Source organism: Camelus bactrianus, chromosome 11 (genome assembly GCF_048773025.1).
Source record: "Camelus bactrianus isolate YW-2024 breed Bactrian camel chromosome 11, ASM4877302v1, whole genome shotgun sequence".
Classification (NCBI taxonomy): Eukaryota; Metazoa; Chordata; class Mammalia; order Artiodactyla; family Camelidae; genus Camelus; species Camelus bactrianus.
The window spans coordinates 7785752-7807910 of NC_133549.1; the positions used below are offsets into that span (position 1 = coordinate 7785752).

Below are 22159 nucleotides of genomic sequence, written 5' to 3' on the forward strand. Positions count from 1 at the left end.
GAGACGCAGGGTTGGAGAAGTGTTGGCAGCGGCGCTGTCAGGGGATGGGGTGAGATGGAGAGATGGGGGTGGGGGCAGGGAGGAGGCGCTGTTATCTTTAATGAGTGGGAGAAGTTGGGCTATTTAATGGTTGAGGAAAAAGGTGACAGAGGGAGGAAACAATGACCCAGGAGCAGCGGCACGGAGTGAAGGAAGCTGTCTGCAGAGGACATTGGAGGACGTGGGGTCAGGACAGTGTTGGGGAGGGAGGTGGGGAGTTTGCAGTGAAGGTTGGACGCCAGCACCTCTTGCTTAGAAACAAAGAGACAAATCGCTTGCTGAGCAAACTATAACAGAAATAAAACCCGAGGGCACTCAAGGTCGGTACTGAAAATAAACCAGCAGCAGCCAGGTCCGAGTCTGTGGTCCAAAAGTCAGCCGCAGGGTGTTGGGAGCACACTGGGAGCTGCCAGGTGATGCTGGGAGGCTGAAGGGTGAGGTGCTAAAAGCCACAGTCCATAGAGGGACATAAATATAGAGAAAGCTCTCAAGGAGTTAGGGGCTGGGAAGATGGAAATACGAATAGGAAGCAGTTTCTAGAAGGATCCAACGAATTCTGCCAGACTGTCCTTTCCTTATGTGGGACTAGAGTTTGTTTTGGCAGGACCACATTTACTGAGCACTTCTGTTCCAGGACAGCCCTAAGGAAGTACTCTCATTAACCCATTTTTACCAGTGAGCAAACTCAGACACAGCGGGGTTAAGCACCTCACCCCAGCTCATGGCGACAGGCATTGCTGGGGCTGGGACCCAAGCCTGGTCTGGCTCCAGAGCCTCCCTCAGATGCCACATGGCCCTGCCTTTGGGTCTACCAAGGTAATGGAGCCAGGTTTATTCAGTTGAACAGGATTTGCAGCAGGAAGGCACGGGGGTGACTAGAACAACATATACACAGTCTCAGCCTCCAGCCTGCTCAACAAGCCCCAGAGTGAACAGTCAGAGTTAACGTTCTTATGAGAGATGTCTCCTCCCTGCTCCCGTGTGGACAGACCTTGTTTTGAAATGTAGGTTTATGGTGGGGAGGGGTATAGCTCAGTGGTAGCATGCGTGCTTCGTGTGTATGAGGTCCTGCCTTCAATCCTCAGTGCCTCTAATAAAATTATTTTTTAATAATAAAATAAAATGTCGGTTTATGATTATTTGGGTATGTATGATAAGGCCAATGGAGTAGGAGACAACTGATGTGGAAAAGACAATTTGTCACTCACAGTTCCCAGGAGGAAGGGCACACCATGACATGGAGGGGCCACTACTCGGGGAAGCACCAGGTCTGTCAAAGGCAGAGAGAGACTGAGGAGCTGTGGCAGGAGCCTTTACTGCGGTCTCTTTAAGAAGGAACAGGCAAGACAGGGCAAGCAGGCTCAGGACTGGCTATTTTTTTTTTTTTTTTTTTTTTTTGCAGTGGGTGGAGGGTATTGTAATTAGGTTTATTTATTTAAATGGAGGTACTGGGGATTGAACCCAGGACCTTGTGCATGCTAAGCATGCGCTCTACTACTGAGCTACACCCTCCCCTCACTGGACTGGCTAATTTGAATCATTTCAGGGCTCTGAGGCTGGGGGCTTTCCCTGGTTGTCTGGAACCTGGTTCTGGGGCGATTGGGCAGGGTGCTGGTGGCCCAGAGTGAGGACCCAATACAGGAGGTTGTTGGGGGATGGGATTATTTGATTTGTGTTGGAAAGGTGTGCACAAGGGCTAGGTGTTCACCGTCTCTTGGAAGGAGATCACCCTGGCAGGAGCAGCCCCTCCAGGGTCAGCAAGGCTCCAGATGTCAAAGCACCAGAAGCACAGAAAATACAAGGCGTGATTCATACACATCTCTGTTAGCATAATACTCCCGTTTTTCCCCAGGGACAGCAAATGACTTGTCTGTTGGGACTCTGGAAGAAAACTAGGCATTATTTTCCTCGTTCCCCTCTTTCCTCTTGGATGGGAAGCTGACTTCAGAGAGCACGTCTTACTTTCCATGGGTCCTGCCTCAGCTCGGCCGCAGAAGACTTGCCTCTGTCCCAGCACTGCCTCTGACCGGAAGGGGACATAATGTCCAGTTCTGTCTCTGAGCGTTAGGAAGTCCCCGTGCCCGCAGCTCTAAGCTGCGTTCTCCGATGCCAGCTTGCTCAGTAAAAACCCACCTGATATTTTGTCCCATTCCTCCATCGTCCATAACTCTGGTGAGAAATAGGTGTGCTTTATCATTGTATCTTCCTGGGAATTTATAAGGGTAACAACTGCAACCATATGGAACCAGATTTTGATCTTGAATACGGCTCAGTAAAATGGCTGGGGCCCTGAATGCCCTTCCTCCCTGGCGAGGAAAACTGAGAGGCTCACGGGTTTAACTTCTGCGACAGTTTTGCTGCAGTGCTTTTTCTTGACGAACGTGTGACATATTTCTTGGGGGACACACAGCATCCGAAAGGACCCTTTTTGTCGCTAGTCAGTTAATGACAGAGTTCAGCTCTGTTGTCCATCAGGGTGCGTTTCTGACCCAAGACAGTCCATGGCTGATGAACAATTACCTGGGTTCTTCCTCTTCTTTCAAGAATCTTAACCCCATGGGGAAGGGTGTAGCTCAAATGGTAGAGAGCGTGCTTAGCATGCACGAGGGCTCAATCTCTAGTAGCTAAAAAATATTTAATATTTAAAAAATAAATAATAAACAAATCTAATTACCTCCCCCTAAATAAAATAATTAATTAATTAATTAGTACCCCCCAAATGGTTTTAAAACAAAAACAACAAAAAAACCCAAAATGCTTTAAAAAAAAAAGAAAAAGAATCTTAGTTCTGTGACCAGTCATAAATCCCGAAGCCTTCATTATTCCTCCGTGGCCGCCTACTTCCTCCTCTGAAACTGAACTCAGTCTGGCATTCTCTGACGTACAAGGTGGTTGAGCTCTCAATTCAGACGAAAGAGATTAGAGGTGGAGGAAAGGGGAAGTGTGGTTAGCCAGTCCATACACTACATTTTGTTTATCAGAAAGCAATAAATTAACCCAACCTTTGAGACCGATTTACACACAATAAAATACATAGGTAAGTGTACATTTTGATTAATTTTAACATATGTAACTATGATGTGAAACAAGGTATAGAATATTTCCATCACTTTTTAGTCAGTCTCCCCTGCCCCACACACAGAAGCAACTACTATTGAGATCTGTGTCACCAGAGTTTCGTTTTGCTCTTTCTAGAATTTCACATAAATAAAATAGTGCATGTGCTTTTGTGTAAGGCTACTTTCATTAAATATTATTTTTCAGATTGAGCCATGCTATTGAGTGTTATCAGTAATCTGTTCCTTTTTATTGCTGAGTAGTATTTCATTGTGTGGGTATATTATAATTATTTATCTATTCCCCTGTTGACATGTACGTACATACTTCCTCTTTTTGCCTGTTATGACTAGAAATGCTATGAAAATTCATATATAAGTCTTTTTGTGGACAAATACATATTCACTTCTCTTGGGAAGGAGTTGAATTGATGTGTTATAGTGTAGGTGTGTATAGTATAGATGTATACTAACTTTATGGGAAACTGCCAAAGAATTTTAAAAAGTGGTTGGCATGGCATGCATGAGGTCCTAGGTTCAATCCCCAGTGCTTCCATTAAAAATAAATAAATAAACAAACCTAATTAACTCCCCCCACAAAACACAAACCAAACAAAAAAACATAGCCAAAGGAAATAAACCATGGAATATTCAGAACAAGACTACTACATGGCAGGAAGTTAAATGACCAAGAGTTGCCTGTCGACATGGCTATGTCTTACAAACATAATTTTAAGTCAGAGAAGCAATTTGAAGAGTGTATAACTTATGATATCTATATGCTGAATTTTAAAATACGCCTGAGAATAAACCACCAAATTCGGGACTGTGGTCACCTTCGGGAGGGAGGAGGGGGGTGTGACAGGTAAAGTGTATGTAAAGAGCTTCAGCTGCACCAAACATGTTTCACTGTTTTAACAAGATGTGGTTACAGAGGTGCTCCTTGTGCTGTTCAGACATATTTTATAACATAAACAAAAATCCTAAAAAGAAAAACATTAAGAAGCAAGATTAAGGATAATTTTTTAAAGATTCCTATATTTTAAGAGTTTCATTGTAATGAATAATGAATGGCTATTATTTTCATAATAATCAAATCTTTTTTTTTTGTTTGGTAATTCAAGGTTTTCTTTCACAGTCTTCGAACTGCATCTGATGTTCCAGTTGAGATTTATTGCTACAATTTACGTCCGAGTGTTCTGCCTATGTTCTCCCCTGTGAGTTTTGTGGTTTCCGGTCTTACATTTAGGTCTTTAATCCATTTTGAGTTTGTTTTTGTACGTGGTGTGAGAAAATGTTCTCATTTTATTCTTTTACATGTAGCTGTCCAGTTTTCCCAGCACCATGTAGTGAATTGACTGCCTTTTCTCCATCATATATTCTTGCCTCTTTTGTCATAGATTAATTAACCATAAGTGCGAGGGTTTATTTCTGGACTTCCTATCCTGTGGCCCCAGCTGCAGCTCACTAAAGTGACTTAGATTAGAAGAGTAGCAGACAGACTCTCATCAGACTGCGGGAGATCCAGCCCAGGCCATTTGCCTACGGAGTTTGAGACTAGTTGCTAAGAAAGAGAGTTTTCCCTTTGCCTTGTGCTAAGTGGTCAGGCCAGGGGAGAATCTCCATCTTATGACCCTTCCTATCCATGTATCTGGGGATACCAGCCTGAGGACAGAAAGAGAGAGCGTATGCTTTGACTCCCGAAATTATCTTCTGATTCATTCTCTCTCCTATTGTCCACCTAAATAAAATATTCTCCTTCACTCTTTAAATCCATAAACTTCTCTTTTGTGAGACTTTGTCACTCAACTAGTGTTCATCTCAGATCTCTGACCTAGCCACACTCCTGTTCTTTTTAGCATGTGAGGTCACCTGAAAGAGGAACAGACTCTGCTTCAGTTTAAAATGAATGAGTGACATTAAGGTCATGTACTCACCCACGTGCATTTTACAGAAACCAGAGCTTTGTCCCCTGCTTTTTCTTTCTTCCAACAAACCAAGATGCTTGTCTATGCAGTTCAGAAGGATGGAAGGAAGGAAGGAAGGAAGGAAGGAAGGAAGAGAGAGAGAGAAATACTTGGATGAATCTAACTTTTCCCAGAGAAAATTTCAACAAAGTATCATGTCTGCTAAGCACTCTTCTTCATATGAATCCAGAGTTTACCGAAATTGGCATAAACCAAAGTGATAGCTCCATGGCAATCTTGCCTGATGAAATCCTGGGAAAGAAAGGAGAGCACATGCTGCCCTCAAAGCTCTACTGGAGCCTGGGGGTGAGTTCTCTGGGAATTCCAAAAAGTCATCATACCTTCCTTGCAGGCTCCTGGTCCCCTAGACACACATTGTGCTCCTGCATCAGCCACCACCAGCAGGAGACCCTGCTTGCTGGGAAAATGCTACAGGGCATCGTGGGAGACAACAGCTTCATCACTCAGACTGGTCCCTCGTACACACTGTTTCTCTTAAGTGAACTCCAATGCGGGTAAAACGCATCACCATTCCTCCACCTCTCCAGATTTAAGAAAATGCGTGATACTGGGAGCAGAGGTGAAGGTGAAATGAATTTTCCCACCTATTTTTAGCACTGGACTGCCTCTTGGCACCAATTAGGATCCACCAGGACCAGTGGGCAGACCTTAGACACACCAGACCTCATTAGAAGAAAACAGAACAAAGCCTCTAGAGATCAGTGCCCCTCTGGCATCTCTGGTGGCTGCCAATTGGGCACTGTTGGAAACAGAAAGTTATAGCACACACATTATAGTTACTCTTTCATTACGTATCCAAATATCATAATTTTGACTCCCAAATGTCTGCAACGTCCTCCATGAAATTCTTTATTGGTGGGCTACAAATAATGCTCCTAGAGTTTATAAAGTCCTAAACTGCATTATCTTACTAAGGTGGAGCTGTAAGATCAAATGACGAGCTGTGTATTGGAGTCAGCCTGAACCACGGGACCTCTGTCATCAACACCGACAGGCGCATCCGCAGCAGGAGCCATGCCAGCGGCGCCGGGGTGTGGTTCCCGGACCCAGGGCTGCCCTGCCCCCTGCGCGGGAGGGCGAGACGCCCCGGGAGGCCGGTGCGGGGAGCAGGGGGCCCTGGGCAGGCCCAGCAAGCAGCCTGTGCAGACAGGCCCCTAAAGCAGCATCTCACAGGCAGCTCAGGGCCCTGAGCGCCACACCCAGGAGCTGAACCCGCATCAGGCTTGGGCAGTGCCCTGGGCGTGTTACTACGAAGAGCACCTGGGGTACAACTTACTGTCCAGATCTTGCAAACCTCTGCTGTCTCTGTGAAGCCAGGGTCATTGAAGGCACTTGGAAGGGACCAATTAGAGCTCTAGACAGACTCCAGAAACGGTGCTGAGGCTCTGCCCACCCTGGACCCGCCTGGCCACCCCCGCTGGCCCGAGCCTTGTGCTGGGGAGCTCCGGGCTCCACCTCGGATTCCAGCGGGGTGAGTGGGAGAGGCTGGGACACTGTGTCCTAGGAGACAGAGTGCAGGACCTCTGGGACACTTGGGCCCTCCAAACTGGGGTCTTGGGCACAGGGGTCCGGAGGCCTGGACCAGCTGTGGCTGAGCACAGTCAGGGACTGTTCCCGCTGTGTGGCTGAAGCAGCTGGCAGGGCTCTGAACCCACTCCTGACCATCAGCTCCCACCTCCTGAGCCTGTCTGGGGACACCGGCTGTCACTTTGCAGACGTCATCAGCCTGCCTGTGCCTCTCCTCCTTTCTCATGCTCCTCAGCTGCTCCTCTCCCCTGACTCGCTCTGGTCTCTGCAGGGAGACTCTCGCCTCTGTTGATGGGGAAGCTGTCAGGGCCGTGGGGCAGGTGGGGGTTCATCTCGGGGAGAGGAATCTGGGAGCACAGCGCTGCTCCCCTAAGACCCACTTTTCCAAGCTCCACATCAGCTGGGCACCTTAGCCTGGGGCTGCCTGACGTGGACCACAGAGAGTGTTAGGCGGGAGTGAGGTTTCCCCAGGAGGAGGGACGCCTGTGCCGAGTGGCCACCACCCTGGTGTCCAGTACCAGCTGGTAAGGGTGCCAACCGTGTGACGGTCTCCTGTGTCTGTCTCCTTTGTCCCTGCACATCCCCCTGTGGATCAGAGACTGAACCTACACATTTCCCACCAGGGTCCCACCCCCTGCAGCCACCCGTCCACAGGCACATTAGGAGAGACCTGGGGAGACCCAGGAGCAGCCTGGGGCTCTGGGCCCAGCACAGGTCCCCTCAGCCTGACTGGGCCTCTCCTTTCGGCCGCCCTGCTTCCTGGGCACAGGCTCTCTCTGCCCCCTCCCCTGCCCTGCTTCTCTCAAGTAGAGCATTTCACTTAGGAAGGGCTGTGCAGTGTGCGGGTGCTCAGATGCAGCACACGTGCCCTGGTTATGAACAACAACACGAGAACAGCCCCCGTTCCTTAAGCCCCCACGTGGCCCTGGCCTGTGCTGGGACTGTCTGTGGTCTCTCTCTGCAGCTCCCAGCTGCCCACCATTTCCTCACTGTAGGTGTGGGAACAGAGGCTCAGAGAGATGGGGTCATTGTGCCCAAGGTTGCAGAAAGTAGGGGAGAGAGGCTCTGGGGTTGTGATCAGGTCTCCTGGCTGTGTTCTTGCACCCCCACCTCTCAGGGGGCCCCGGCTGCCCCTCCCTCACCCATCTGTGTATCGTAGCTCCTTGTGGTCCTCACAGAACCCCTGTATGTCATATAGGCAGACAGTGAGGGCTGGGTTCTCACTGCTTGGAGGACTGGACCTCCTTGACAGGGCCATGGGGGCAGCCGCTGAGCAGGGGCAGGCATGGTGTCCATGGCCCAGGGCTCCAGAGGGGCTCTCTGGGGACCACGCCTGACCTCCTAGCCCCACTGTGGTCCCTCTAGATGAGGTAACTTTGAGGGGAAGGGAGAAGGAGCTGATGGGAGAAATCAGCCGTGGGAAACAGTAGGTGGGCACCTGGGAAGAAATCACCAAGAGCAGCCCCCGGACTCTGACTCCCGTGCCTCCCACAGAGTGAGCCCCAGAGACCAGCCCTGGACCACCGATGCCCACAGTGCCCACAGGTGTCATGATGACGATCACAATGCCTACAGTGGTCACAGTGAGGACCACAGTGCTGAGGGCTGTCACCATGATGACCAGAGTGACTAATGTTGCCACACCCATGACTGCAGTGACTAAGGTTGTCACAGAGGAGGAGACCGAGGCCCTGAGCTTATTATCCCAGAGAGGCATTCTAGGTACCAGCCCTATCATCTTTGAATCTTTCTCCTTAAGTAGGGCAACCCAAGTCGAAGGGTGACTGGGCAGACGGGAGACCTGGCATGGGATCTGAGTGGCAGGGGAAGACGTCACTCAGCTCCAGGCCAGGACTGTGTCATGTGCTCTTTCTGTAGGCACAAGGGTCAGGAGCAAGCCTCCCAACCGTCCCCCAGCGGCCTCCCCCGATGCCCTCTCTCCAGATGACATCTCCCCAGACAGCTCTTCCCCCACCAGTGCCTCCCCCAGCTGAAGTGCCTCCCCAGGCACCCCCACCCCCACCCACCCTGTGCATCCCCTATGTCATCCCCCTCAACTTCTTCTGGCTCATCCCGGCCCTGCTCCTGTTCCTGCTGCTGCTCTTGTGCATCTGGTGGCTGTGCCGCAAGAAGGTGAGTGACCCCTGTCTGCACAGCCTGTGTCCGGCCCTCATCAACCCCCCGAGGGCCCAGACACGTGTCTGCCCCATGACACTGCCTGTGGGCAGGTTCCCCTCAGCTCCAGGTCCTCAACCGGCAAACAAGGCACAGCCTCTGCCTTCCATCCGGGATGGACACAGCCTGGGCTTCCAGGTGGCCACCTGCCTCCTGCTTTCATAGGGAGGTGGCCTCTGGGCTATATCCTGGGCCCTGGGGAGAAGGGACCCCAGGTCCCTGAGGCCAGGGCTGCTTCACAACAGTCAGGCTTCTGGGGGACTCAGGAGGACCAAGGCTGGAGGGGCCTTTGCTCTTGGGGGGAGAAGAAGGGTCTGCAGGGGCACTGACTGCCCAAAGGCAGGAGGACACTGGCCAGGTGGATGCTAACCTTGGGGACAGCTGTGCCTTTGAAAACAGCACGGTCCCTCCACATCTCTAGTGCCTTCCGTCACTCCTTCCTCAGTCATTACTATGTCACCAGGATGTGCAGGGCTCTATCCTGGGCCCAGAGGGACAGAAATGAAGCAGACCCACCCCCGCCCACAGCAACTCACAGCCTGGTGGCTGGTCTGGTGTGGATACCTGTGGGGCATTGAGGGTAAATGTCACCTTCAGGGGGTGTGGCGGGTGTCCTGATAAAGCAGGACGGTAGCCAAGGACAGAGGCTGGCCCGGGGAGGGAGCCAGAGAGCTGGGTGAGGAAGAGGACAGAGCAGAGCTGAGAAAGGCCACGCCAACCAGCAGAGAAGCAGCAGGTCGGGTTTCTGCAAAGAGGGGACATGGGGAGAGAGAGGCCCGGGGAGTGGGGGCGGACGGCACCCCTGAGGGCTGGGAGGCTGGGGCTGCAGGGGACGGGAGGTGAGGGGGGAGGAGGAAGGGGTGGGGTGTTCTCTTGTCTTCATATGACGTCAGGGCTGCTGGGGACACTCCCAGGTGGGGCCTCTACCAGGGACCAGGTGCCTTAGCTGCCTGCCTCCGCCTCGGCCCTGCAGGGAGGGGCCGACTCCCCTGTGATAACTGAGGTGCCTGAGGCTCGGGGAGGTGGAGCCTGTTGGTTACAAACCCTCGGGCAAGGGACACCCAGACTCACCCCAAAGCCCATGTTCTGTCCCCCTGCTGCCACTGAACAGGGTCCCCTCCTGTCCGCAAAGCCGAGCCAGAGCCCCACAGGGATTCCAACCTAGGATTATGTCACCGTGCCCCACAGAGATTGTCCCTCTCTGCATACCAAGTAGGCAGGAAAAAGATGGATGGAGGTGAGCAGAGTCATCGTGGAGGGAGCTGTGACCCCCAGGCTGGGGCGGGAGGAGAAGGAGCCAGTTCGTGCCACAGAGGCCTGTCCCCAAAGGTGTCACTTCGGTGGAGATAAACTTTATGGGCACTGGACTTTGACCACTTCAATTGTGATCACTTCCATTCTAGACCATCAAGGAGCCACCACCAACCCAGGAAAGAGCACAGGTAAGCGGTGTGTTTGGTCCTGATGTTGTCGGCCTGCCTGATGCACAGGCTGACCCGCACAGAGAGGCCTCCTGCCGCCGATGGGGATACATTCCCCCACCACCCCAGCTCCCACCTACCTGGGCAGGGAGAGCTGGCAGCAGGAGGATGGTGACAGAGAGGCACAGAGGGACTCCAGGGAGGACATGGGACTCACCAGTATCACCCAGACAACACACTCCCCACGTTCCCAGCATGGCCTCATTCAGAGCCTTTGTCACTGAATCAGCAATGCGGTGTGGCCTGTTTCAGGAACAGCTATGATCCCTCATGAAATAAATGGGCTTTTTGCCAGTTCCCAAGGGGTGTTTGTAGGATGGTCCTTCCGCAGGACTCAGGTGAGCTTTTGGAAAAGGACCCTCAGGTTTCAGGGACCTGGTCCCCCTTCTCCAGGCTCTGAGTCCTTGGTCTTCATCTCTGTCTGTTGTCAGCATGAGGGCCTTGGCTGGGGGTGACCTTTAAGGACATGGGGCTGAGGAGAGGGGAGGGAGGAGGGCATTGAGCTGTGAAGGGGGTGCAGCCCAGGTGAGCACAGGGACCAAGGGACAGGGGAGCAGGCTGTGGCTGACCAGGGTGGGTGCCCAAACCAGGGCCATAAGAGGCAGTTGGAGCAGGGGCATGGTGTCCCAACAACCCAAGAAAGCAGACCTGGGCCTGAGGTCTGGTGGGAAACCGGGTCACTGCCTGGGCTGGCATCTGCGCTGGTTGCAGTGTGGCCTGGGGACACTGGATCTGCCAGAGTCAGGTGAGTACCCCTCTGTCCCTGCTCGTGACCCGCCCCCTACAGCCTCCATCATGTGACACAGCCTCAGGCCCAGCTTCTCCAACAAGGGCAGCTCTGGGAACCAAGGGGACAGGACAGAGTTTGCTGGCCTTTGTAGAAGATCCATCTTTGTGGAGCAGAAACGTGTTTCTCACGCGGAGGACGCTCTCTTGCCCGCCGCTGCTCATCTGTCCTTGATTCTCCAGCAAACATTCCCAGAGTGACGAGAACTTGACAGGGGCTGGGGCAACAGATGTCATGTGTCTGCAGCCAGGAGCTGCCAGACGAGGAAGCAGACAGGGTTTTCTCTTCCTAGGACCCTGAGGACACGTGTCCCATGCAGACGTGCCCCACGGTGATTGTCCCCTGTGGGTGCCAAGGCGGCAGGATGAAACGGATGCAGGTGAGGAGGGCCCTGGGGAGCCGGAGGGGAGGGGGGCCGCCGCGCGCACAGCCCTGGGCCCGTCAGGCACGGCCCGAGTAGGCGTGGGCTACGGGCCGTGGACTGCAGTCACTGGGACCAAGAAAAGCCGAAGGCCTCCTGACCTAGTGGCCCAGGAGAGGCCAAAATGTATGCGGGCTCATGCTCGCACCACCACCAGGGCTCCAGGCAAAAGGACCTCCCCCTCAGGCTGGGGCCAGGGTTCTGGGTGTTGGGGGATGGCCCCGGGTGGAGGCTCCAGTGCTGTCTTGGGGTGGTGGTGGGGACAGAGCCCTGGGAGGCCATCTCGGGTCAGAGGGGACACGACCCCTCTAGTGGCAGCGTCTATGCCTGTAGATCCCTCACAAGCACACCTGCTTTTCAGGGAAAACTGGATACTTTGTGTGACTTTGTTCAGCGCCGCAGCCAGGCACCAGTGATGTGGCGCCTGCCCAGGGCCATGGGATGGGTGCAGTGATGCTCCCTGTGCGCTGGGGTCTTGTCTTTGCCCTTGAGTGTTGCCCCCTGGGACTCTGGGTCAGAGAGCCCTGTCTGGGCATCTGGCAAGAAGGACGCCCCAGACGTGGAGACCTGGTGCTCACGAGCCTCCTGGGTGATTCTCAACACCTTTATCCTGCGTCCTCGTCCCAGGTGTGTCAGGAAGTTGCTTACCCAGAGCAACACTCAGCACTTCTGATCTTCAGTAAACAGGGCTGGAGAGGAGGGCAGGCAGGGAGTCCTGTTGGCCTCCCAGTGCCTCCCACTGCCCACCAGACCCTGTGGGACAGCTGGCTGCGCCCCATCCATGAGGCCCTCCCGGGCTGGTCACTCAGGTGCCAGGAGTGGTGGGAATCATGGTGACAGCCCCTCCCCGGTGTTGTCTGGAAACGCTGACTGCTTTTGCCAGGTAGCCAAGATGCCTTCCTGTGTCAGCGCCTGTGACAATGCGGAGAAGCCAGATTGTTCCGGTTGTCAGCCTTGGAGTTTAACATAACGGCAGATAATTTTACTGAGCCCTTTCTGTGGGCCAGGTGCTCGGCTAAGAGCTTCACGTGTTTTCACTGCTCTGATTCTCCCGGTAACTGTGAGTGTAGGCCCTGCTTGTCCTGGCTTCACCGAAGGGGGACTGAACCACAGGGAGGCTGAGGGGCTTTTCCCCAGTCACTTAGGGTGGGAGAGGCAGAACTGGATTTAAGCCCCGAACCCGGCCCTACCCTTTTTCCTACTTTGCCCCCTTTTGGATCAGCACATGATCTCATGATAGTTATTTCCAAACCTTGAGAGGGCTGCCCTACTCAGGCCTCCAGATCCAAGGAGGACAGAGCTTTTACTTCACCTGGGAGTCATCTGTCTGGACATCATTTTCCATGGGGGTGTCCCCATGCTCAGCCCCTCTGCACAGATGGGGCCAGGGGCTCGGAGGACACTGTGGCCCCAGGGTCTGTAATGAGGGCTGAATGAACCACATTCTCTGAATCATGCAAACACTGGCTCTTGGTGACTGGGCAGAGGGTATTTAGAAGCTCTGGACAGGCCTGAAAAGCCCTGGGCGCTGCTAATGACACACTAGAGATGTGCACCCAGCAAGACATAGCCTGGTGACAGGTGTCAGGGCAGCTGGGACCTAGGCCTGGGTCTGAATCGAGCTCTCAGTCCCAGCCTTACTTGCATGGAAGCCTGATTCTCCTGGAGTCTCTCCCCAGAACCACAGCCCCATTGTGGTCAGGAGAGCCCCCATGCCAGCCTTATGCCCTGAACAGTGGAGATGCCCACTCAGCGATGCCCACTCAGGAGCAAGAGGGACAGAGCCAGACAGAGGGTTGAAGCAGAGGGAGGCAAGAGACCCTGGGTGGACAAGGGGAGGATTCCAGAAATGGCCCCCTGCCCAGCGAGGTGAGGGCAGGGGCGCTGAGCCCCTCTCTGAAACAGGCACATTCCAAGGGGCTGCGTTGCAAAATTAGGTTGTGGGCGTGGCAGAGTGAAGGGTTAGGGGCCCTTATAGCTGCCCAGGCCCTGAACGCCAGCTCTCCAGTCCCCCCAGCTGTGTGAGCTCGCAGTGACCTGTGTGCTTGCTGAAGGCAAAACTGAGGCCTGAGAGGTCAGGGAAGTTGCCAAGGCCACTGGGAGAGTGAGTGGCAGCAGCCAGAGCTGCCTGAAATCAACCTGCTCCTCCTGAGAGGGGCTGGGAGCCCATAACTGTGCCTTGTGGACGTGCCCCCCAACTCCTCTGCCCCATCCCCCCAACCTCGTCCCTCCCAATCGTTGTCCTAGAGACCTGAGTGTTGTTAAGATTTCTGTGGGTACCCCGTATTCCAGCAGGTGCGGGGGTCCTGGCTCCTTCTCATGAAGCCTTCAGTGCACTGGTCCCAGGCCTTAAAGTGAGTCATAGACTAAGAGATAGGGTGTCAGCTGGAACCTGGATCTCTGCAAACCAGCGTCAGCCCCCAGCCCCGGCCCTGAGTGTGCAGAGTGTGGTTCTGGGGAGAGGCTCCAGGAGAAACAGGTGGAGAATGCTGCTTCCATGCAAGGAAGGCTGGGACTGAGAACTCGATCTGCCAGGCTGCTTGGGGACACGTTACTCGGGAGTGGCCTCGTGTTCTTCTTGCCTGAGCCACAGGCTCTCTGAGTGAGAGGATGGTCTGGAGCCAGAGGAGAGAGCACATCTCAGTGGGAAACTCTGCAAGACTGAGCTTGGGGCACTCGGCCTGGCCTAGCCTGGCCCAGGCAGGGGGACTGGAGTCATTGGCCACGTGTCCTGCCAGGACAGACATGAGCCAATTGTCCCCTCACTGCAGGCCACCTCATGTGCCCTGCGGCCCCCTCCAGGAGCTCTCCTCAGACAGAACCTCCCCCAGGCCCTCTTCACCAGGCTGTGCTGGAGAGCAGTAGCCACAGGCAGGCGGTTCCTGGCAGCGCGGTGCTCAGCCTCTCTCTCCTCCGTCCATCCGGGCCCCGCTGCACAGGGGAGGCGGTTTCCAAACTGCTCATCCTGGGTGGGAACTGCCGTCAGGCCTGCCGATGGGAAAGCGCTCAGGGGTTACCAGTGCAGTCTGGTGGGGAACTTGTAGGAGCCACTGCCTTGTAAAAGCCCAGTCCGCTGCTTGTTGCAGTGAATCCAGATGTTTTTGTACTTCAGCACAATGCAATGCGGGACATTCCCAGAGGCTCAGTTTACCAAAAACCTCAGTGTTTTTGCAGCAGCAGTCAGTCTTGTTTGCTATAACTTTCTGCAAAATGCATGTATGTCCCTGCCCCACCCCACTCTGCCTTCTGATCCCCAGAGGAAGTTTTCTCCTAATGGTCCCTTCCAGGCCATCTCTCCCTGCACACAGATATGCAACGATGCAGCTAATAATAATAATAACAATAATAATAATAATAATAATAATAATAATAATAATAATAATAATAATAATAATAATAATAATACTGCAATAAGACAGTCTAGTTTCTTAGTCTTGAGCCAAACCCTGACTCCCACCCGAGGTCCTGATCCTCTCCCTTCACCGCCTTCCCCAGGGCAGCCCACTCAGCTCATGGAAATCAGATCTCCTAGATCCATCAGGAAAACCATGTAAAAGTGGGAAGCCCTCCCCTGTCTCACAGAATGTGATGCTGACACTGATATAAGTGTCCCCAGAGAGTGCAGCCTGGGTGATGTCGCCACCACACAAGGCCCTTTACCTGAGGCTCTCACTTCATTGTCACAGTTAACAGCAGTGGTTTATACAGAGCAGGGACGGCCAGACGCTGAGTACTTCACACAAGCCCATGCTTTTCATCCTTCCAACAACTGGATGGAGGAGGAAGCCAACCCCCACTCGGTGGAGTCACCTGCCCAGTCACACAGCTGTGAAGCAGGAAGACCAGCGCCAACAGCCCGGTGCCCAGCTCCTCCCTGTGAGCGTGGCTGCCTCTCTGTCCTGCCAAGTGGTCACGGCTCCGCATTTTGAAGCTGAAGAAACTGAGGCTCTGACACTTTGTGATGGGCTCAACGTGACAGGGCTATGGAGGGATTAGCAGGGCTGTGAATGACCCCAAGGGAGGCTCACTTCCCAGCCCAGTCTATGTCTCCTATACCCTGCTCTCAGGATGATAAAAATCTGGAAAGTACTTCCTTCCTCATGCAAACAATTCTGAATATTAATATCTTATTTTCACACTGTGTTGTTTGCAGACTATTTTTGAGCTCATATGTATTTGCTGGAAACAGTTGTCCTGGGTAACAATTTGAGCTGCAGACAGGCCGTATGATGTGTTCATGGCCAGGGAGGTCCTGAGCCCCTGTCCTATGACCTTGCGCACAGAGGGGTGTGAGATAAAAGCTGGGACAGGGCTTCAGCCCTCCAGGAAGTCCTAACTTGACAGCTGTGCTTCAGGAAAGTCTCAGATCATGACTTTGGGATAGTGATGGAAGCAGGCTTGATGACCCCTGCACCCCGACTCCTCCCACACAGGCAGGCATGCACACACACACACACACACACACACACACACACACACACATGCAGATACTTCCTTATATAACATGCAGGAAATCCAGAATTGGAGCCAAAACTCAAAGCACTGGAAGTTAAGGTTCAATCAACCACTTGCCAATTGTGTCAAGAAACATCCCTTTGCTGAGGCTGAGCTGATGTAAGAAGTGTTTGGTCACTGGCTTAGATCTCTTCATTAACAGAAAACCAGAGGGGAAGGACACCATCACTTCCCAAGCCCCCAGCTACCTTCTGTACCCCCTTATGTCCACACAGCAGACTCGGGCTCTGCCATCACCCGGGGGTCTCCGCTGCTGTCTGAACGAGGTCCTGAGTTCAATCCCCAGTGCTTGCTTTTAAAAAAAAAAGAGCTTGTGAAAAATTCAAGAGGGTTTAGGTGTTCTGTTTTCCCAGTGTGGCTACATTACTGGGGAAATCCACCACTATTCTAAAGAGTTGCCAAGGATTTCAAAACCTAGGGTGATGAAAATGACACTCCCAGGAGGAGAAGGCAGCGTTCAGTGGCGTTTGTCACCCACAGGCACTCGAGGTGACACTTCATGCGTAAGTGACAGGTTCACGGAAGCTGGAAGCCTGCACACCACATGGAGCCCCTGTGGGGACTGGTGGGGCTTTCTGGGGACCAACAGGCACAGACAGACCCAGCAGGGGGGTCAGTGAGACTCTGGGCAGTGGGAAAAAGGTGGGCTTAAGCAGAGAAGGTGCTCAGCAGACCCCAGAGACCAGGGAAACCACAGCCTTCTGCTCCCAATTCCAGCGGGTTCTGGTGACCTTCTCTCTCTCTCTCTTCCCTGCAGGGGAGATGCATCAATGTCGCCCTAATGAACCCCCAGCGTGGGCAGTTGCCCTGCAGCCCCACGATCTACGTTCAGCCCAGCCGGGAGTGCTTCCCCATCAAGAACTTCTGCTCACGGTGCCAAACCCCCCCGTCCACGTGCCCCAGGCTGCCCACCAGGATGCTGCCGATGATCTGCCCTCCTGCCCACTAGCACCCTGGTGTCCTGAGGGAGTGGCCATGATGTGTCCCCCTCCCAACTGCTGGGTCTTCATCTTTCACCAAGGGCTGGGATGCGTGCGGTTATAGCCAAACTCTGCCCTTTGAACAAAGCCCAAAACATCCTTGAAATATTAATACAATCCTGTGTCTCCTTCCTTAATCTTATGCAGAGAGGAGTACTTGAATTTCTCACCTCCTTCGCTCCGTTTTCCTGGTTTCCATTTTTTGGCCACCTGCATTCCGAATGTGTCACAGAAAGAAATGGCGCCCTCTACTGTTCACCAGCTGGAAGTGCACCTTCTCGTTCCAGGTTCCCCCAAACTGTCTCCAAGCCCAGGGGAGTTTTGGAGGAGTCTCTCCATTTCCCTGGAGAAGTTCAACCTCTGTTACTTGCCATTTGCCACCATAGAAGAAACCGTGCTCCCAACAGAGATGTTTTAGCATTCAGCGTCCTCCCCACCACCCAGCGTGCGCACACGGTGTCTCTGACTACTCCAAGCACCGCGCACACAGCCCCCAGGAGAACTTCTAGGGGGGTCCCCTGGGGGGACCAGAGCTAGTTGTCCCTAATCCATGTTGATAGTAAGTTAAAATACTCTCCACCCTCACCTCCAGCTCCTTGACTGTTACATTTATGCCTTTCAGTTGGATTTCTGTAAGGCCACTATAGGTAAACATATGTCGGGGCTGGGTTGTGAATATGTGTGGATTGAGGTGGACGGACAGTGAAGACCATAACCTTCCTTATGTTCAAAATAAAAGAAAATAAAGGAAAACAAGGTTTTGCTGGAATGGCCCCTGTATATGTATGCAGGGATTGTCTTCAGGGCTCCCCGAGGTCACACAACCCTTAGCTTCAAAGCATTTGTACCTGGAGTCACTCTTTCTTGTGACGCCTTCCCCCACTGCTCTGTCCTGTCACTGCTTGGGCCTCGGATCTGTGTCCTGCCAACAGCAGGGACAGAGGTGGTGATAGCCTCTCCCACCCCCTCGTGGGCCTGTTCTGTCTCCGCCAGCACATCGGTCTCCCAAGCTGTTTATCAGAAGGCTTTCCCTGGCACAAAACGTCAGGGACAGGCATGTTAGAGAAATGAGCCAATTCAAAACGGAGCAACTAAGGAGAGTGCCTAAACCCCTGTGGGCTGGGAGTCACTGATTTGATTTGGGCCTCAGTCAGAGACCAGAGCAACTGCAGGTGCTTCATGAGAACACACACCCACTCCATACCTCACTCCCTGACATCCCTCAGGGAACGGGAGGCCTTGTCAATGTGTTGGTTTCGTTTGGTTTTGTGCCATAAAAGTAAGAGGCGGTGGTTGTGTAAATGCAGAGAATGTTAACAAGGGATGCCTGACACTTGGCTGGGAAGCCATTGTATCCATTCACTTGGGCTGCTATAACCAAGGACCACAGACTGAGTGGTTTAAACAACAGAGATCTATTTTCTTACAATTCTAGAGGCTGGAAGTCCAAGATCAACAGGTCTGCTGGGTTCCTTCTGAGCCCTCTCTCCTTGGCTTGCAGATGGTCATACTCTCCTTACGTCTTTGCACAGTGTTCCCTCTCTATCCGTGTCCTAATCTTCTTTTCTTAAAAGGACACCCCCAAAAATAGATCAAAAAACCAAATTTCTTCTGTATAGCACAGGGAATTATAATCAATATGTTGTAATAGCCTTTAATGAAAAAGAATATGAAAATGAATAATACATATGTATATGCGTGACTGAAATAGTATGCCATACACCAGAAATTGACACATTGTAACTGACTATACTTCAATTAAAAAAAAAAAAAAGATACCAGTTATATTGGATGAGAGCCAACCCGTATGACCTCCCTGAAGTGAATTACCTCTGTGAAGACCACATCTCCAGTCACAATCTGAAGTCCTGGGGGTTAGGGCTTCAACAGGTGAATTTGGGGAGGACACACACACCCATAACAGCCATTTATCAGCTGACACCCTCAGGAGCCCCTCTTCAAGTGGTGGGTTCTGGGGGTCACTGGGGTCCTGGGAAAAGACTCCTACAGCTTTGTAGATAAAAAAAAGCCACGGTCCTGCTCGACTCCATTGTTACAGACAAGTTGACGACCCCAGGCAGGTCACCCTCCCCTCAGTAGAGCCCTCAGCTATGTGAAGATGGGACATGAATGCGCACACAGCTGCCTGCCCTCACACACTCAGTGGGGGCTCCTGGGGGGCAGCTCCTGCAGGATGAGTTCCTGGAAGTCTGAGGCAATGCTGGGTCAGGACCCACTTTTGCTACAAGATCAGGAAGGACCTTGGAGACTCATCATGTCCCTTGACAGATGAAGAGCTAAGGAAGTGTGGGTGGCAGCCCCCGCTCATGATCCTTGCGGAGATTCTGGGGGCTCCAGGGACATAGAGATGCCCAGCATTGCAGCCCATGAGCCCCAAGACGACCTGGGGTTCTCAACCCAAAGGTGCAATTCTTTGTAACTGGAAATCTTGGACTTTCATTCTTTATTTCCCTGCTACCCATGGGTGGTAAGCATCCCAGGGAAGCAAACTCTAGCTCAAGGAGCAGACGGCTGGCTCTGGGAGATTCTCATCATGCGGTCAGGAGGCCATAAATGGGAAGGAGGCTGGGGGCAGGAGTCCTGTCCTGGGTGGGGCAGGGCTTGGGGCTGTCTCAGAGATGGGCTGAGCCTCAAGTAGCAGCAGCCTAACCTGGGGAGCCCAGAGGGCAGAATGCACAGTGGGCTAAATGGGTATCTTCGACAGTGCCCTCTAGGGGCCTTCCTGTGGCATAGCCTCAGGTGTTAGGTGTCCAAGGGCTTGTTGAGGACAGGATGACCAGAGGTTGGTGTGATACAGTAAATTATTCCCGGAGATGGCGCTCAGAGCTTACATTGCTTTACTAGTTCAGTTTAAAAATCAATTTTAAAACATCAGGGTTAGTAAATTCATGGAACGAACACGATGGGGACTTGTCTCACTGCTTAGTTGATTTCAGGCCTGCTCTGTGTCCCCTTTTATCAGGTTGTCAATGGTGAGAGCTTTTTTCTTGCTTTCTGGAGACTGGAGATATTTCTTCAAAACCTGGAGAGATGGGAGAATACTTGGCGGGGTGGGGGGACCTGCGCTGCCCAAAGCCTTCAGCACTCACTTGTCTGACCCACAGGCCTCCCACCAAATGAGCAGCTCCCTGTTACAAACAGCAGACTCCTGGCTGGGGCAGCCAGGTCGATGCCAGCGAGCCGGCTCCAGTCCCTCTGCCAGAGCCCAGCCTGCCAGTGTCAGGGCCCCGGGTCCTGTCATTCCACTCTGCCATCCTCTGCCCTTTTCCCCACGATCATCATCTGTCCCTCATTCACTGCAGACTTGGGTACCATGTTGACGCTGCCCAGAGCCCAGAGCCCACTATTATCCCAGGGAACTCCACATCCACGGGATGACCCAGCCAATGCCATCATGTCTTGGCCTCCAAGTCCCTGCCCTGCAAGCCACCTCTATCCACATACCCACATCCCATCACAGTTTCTATCTCTCCCTGTCGGCAAACCTGTCTCCCCTCCTACTCACTTGCCTTGTCCTGACTGGCTCTGCCCAGCTGCAGGCCTCCAGAAATCTGGGCCCCATCACGCCATTCCCCTCCGTGCCCTGTTCATATGGCCTCAGCGTGCTCAGGCTAAACCTGGAAACCCTTTTTGATGACCCACAAGGCTCCTCTGTATTCGCAGCCTCCCCTGCTCCTTTCCCTGGTGACTCTGCAGCCCTTCTCAAGCTGAACAGGCCACACCCTCCTATGCAGCCTTCCCATGTTGTAATGGGTGCCAGCTGTGTCCGTGTGCATGCCCCCCATCTGGACAGGGACCCCACACCAAGGGCATCACTTAGCTCTGCTTTGCCTTTCTGCTCCCCCCACCCCAGCCCCACCCCTGAGCTGACGGTGATGAGTCACCGGGGCCTGTGAGACATCACTTTCTCAGAGCAGCCGCCCAGCACCGGGGCCCAGACAAGGCTGGATCCCCTGCCGTACGTTCCCACAGCATCTGCCTTCCTCTCTGCTGCTCACCTGCTTCGTGGACCATCTGTGCTCCCCCTGGGCCAGGGCTGCAGGCTCTGCATGGCCTGCTGTCAGCTGAGTATTGGAAACAGCAGCGCCCGTCACTCGTAGCAATGATGAGGGAAATGTGAGGTTGGAGCTCTTGGGACCTGCCTCCCTGCCCACCCCACCCACCACGCCGCGCCCCCCGACCCATGCAGGAAGAGTTAACATCTCACAAGAACCCCAGCTTGGCCTGGCCAGGTCCTGAGCGCATCCCAGGCACCATGCCGGCTTCTCCCAGCCTGGTTGTCTCGTGTGGACCACATACAGCCCGCCCGAGTGGTGGGAAGGGGAGGCCACAATGATTTCACCCGTGGGGACCCGGCACAGAGGACTCAGACAGTCACCCCAGTGTGTGGCACGCTGGACCCAGCTCTGTCTGACAGCCAGGCCAGGGCTCACTCAGCAGGGCTCAGGGAGCACCGCGGCCTCAGACACCCTCTTCCTGCTTGACTCCGTGACATCACCTGGCCTTCCCCAGCCAGGTGATCCGGGGAAAGAGGATCACTCTACGGGGCCAAAGCCCACGGCCAGGGCGGAGAGCTACCCATGCCTGCCCAGGAGTGAAGAAAAGCCCTTCCGGAGGGGGAAGGAGGCACGGGGGCAGGCTACGGGCACAAGCGGGTGGGTGAGAAGTTCCAGAGTGGGCATGGGGATGACACAGGATGTCGGAGGCCCAGAGTGATGTGAGACCCAGTGGACGATTCTGGGGTGGGGTTGTTGAGCTGAGAGGACCCTGACAGAGCAGGTGGGGACCTCCGGGGTCTTGTCTCTGGGGTGGGAAGGTACCCAGGTGACCCTAAAGGGTAGCCAAGCCTCAGAATCACCAACAAAGGGGGAAGAGCAGGGGCCCCAGGGAGGGTCCTGGGGGACAGTTAGGTGGCAGAAAAGTGGTGGAAAAGAATGGCAAGCAGTGCTGGGCATCCCGGAAGCCAAGCAAGGAATGAGCTTCAATAAGAACGTGAGGTCTCGGCGGCAGGAGCCGATCAGGGCGGGGCCTGAGCAGAGGGCGCGAGGGCTGGCGGGAGCAGGCTGGGTTCTCCTGCTGCCTCCCGGGGGCAGTGTGCCTGCGGGCTCTCGGACGGCGGGCCCTGTCTGACATCTCTCTGCACCAGGCTCTGTGTCCAGTGTCTCTCTC

The 22159-nt window shown here is 53.6% G+C and overlaps 1 long non-coding RNA gene across 1 annotated transcript; it reads left to right on the forward strand.

Annotated features, from left to right (window-relative positions):
- Positions 1–9422: 9422 nt before the first annotated feature.
- On the forward strand, positions 9423–17640 carry LOC141579240 (uncharacterized). Its single transcript, XR_012510393.1, has 4 exons — positions 9423–9521; positions 10189–10227; positions 11346–11432; positions 16747–17640. It is a non-coding gene; the product is annotated as an uncharacterized LOC141579240 (long non-coding RNA).
- The last annotated feature ends 4519 nt before the right edge of the window (positions 17641–22159 follow it).